This window comes from Plasmodium fragile (assembly GCF_000956335.1).
Source record: "Plasmodium fragile strain nilgiri unplaced genomic scaffold supercont1.2, whole genome shotgun sequence".
NCBI lineage: Eukaryota > Apicomplexa > Aconoidasida > Haemosporida > Plasmodiidae > Plasmodium > Plasmodium fragile.
The window spans coordinates 492,554-493,677 of NW_012192582.1; positions in this window are offsets into that span (position 1 = coordinate 492,554).

Consider the following 1,124-nt stretch of genomic DNA (forward strand, 5'->3'; position numbering starts at 1 on the left):
TTGCATGAAATTTTTTTTTTTTTTTTTTTTTTTTTGCCTGCGCCATACGCATTTGATCGTGAATTAGACAAATTGTATTTTCGATTATTACAAACAAATTTCTTTTTTTTAAGCATTTTTCGTCAGCGTTTATCTATTTAGTATGTAAAAGAACAACTTGTAGAAATATTACACGCATTCTTCCTATTTGTTGTTCTTTTCTGATAGTAGACGAGGGGCGTGTTTTACGCTGACCCCGTTTTGGCCATTTGTGTGTTATCGAGGTGTGAAGTATACCCATGTATGCATGAACATGCATTTTTGTATATACACCTATATGAATTCGAATGTATAGGAATACTTTTTTTATAGAACATGGATTACTGGTTAAACCACCATTCTCATTCAAGAGTGCTTTTTTTTTTTCTTTTTAAGCTATTAAATGGGGACACTGAAAGCTGAATTGCCGCAAAAAACAGATTTGTATTGTTAATTTATTTTGCATTAGCATTTCTATTATATAGGACAAAATTAACAAAAGGGATGACAAGTTGATTTTTGTTGAGTGCTAGGCTAGCTAATCGAATGGTTGACTCTCGCACAATGTTGTGGCTAGGAAGGCAAACGAAGAGGTGTGCCCTACATGTTTGGAACAGTTCAAATCATTTATTGGCTGTTTTTATATTCCATAAAAACTTTTGTTTACCGTTATGTAACGAACACATTTTGACAGAGAACAAAAATGTGGATTCGTTCAGAGCATGAAATTTAACAATTTTTAACCTGTGTGAGCTGGAGAATTAATCGGTAAAATGAAGACATCTACTTATGAATACGTGTAGCTGTTCGGAAATACGACACACTTGGGGATTAGTCAAAAGTGTGCACAAGAATGTAATGCTTGTACGAAGGAAAACATATATGTGTATACAGTACATAGTGCTGCCGCTTTTATTTTATTTTATTTTTTTTGCGTATAAATGTACATTACAAAATATGTTAAATGGTGTGCAACACGCATTTATGTTCATAAGGTTGTGCAAAGGGCTGTTTCATTTTTTCTTTTGTAACTCTGTTATTTTCTTTTTTTTTGGCGTTTTTATTCTTATTTTAATTTTGAAATTGACGCAGGCTTTTTTTTTTTT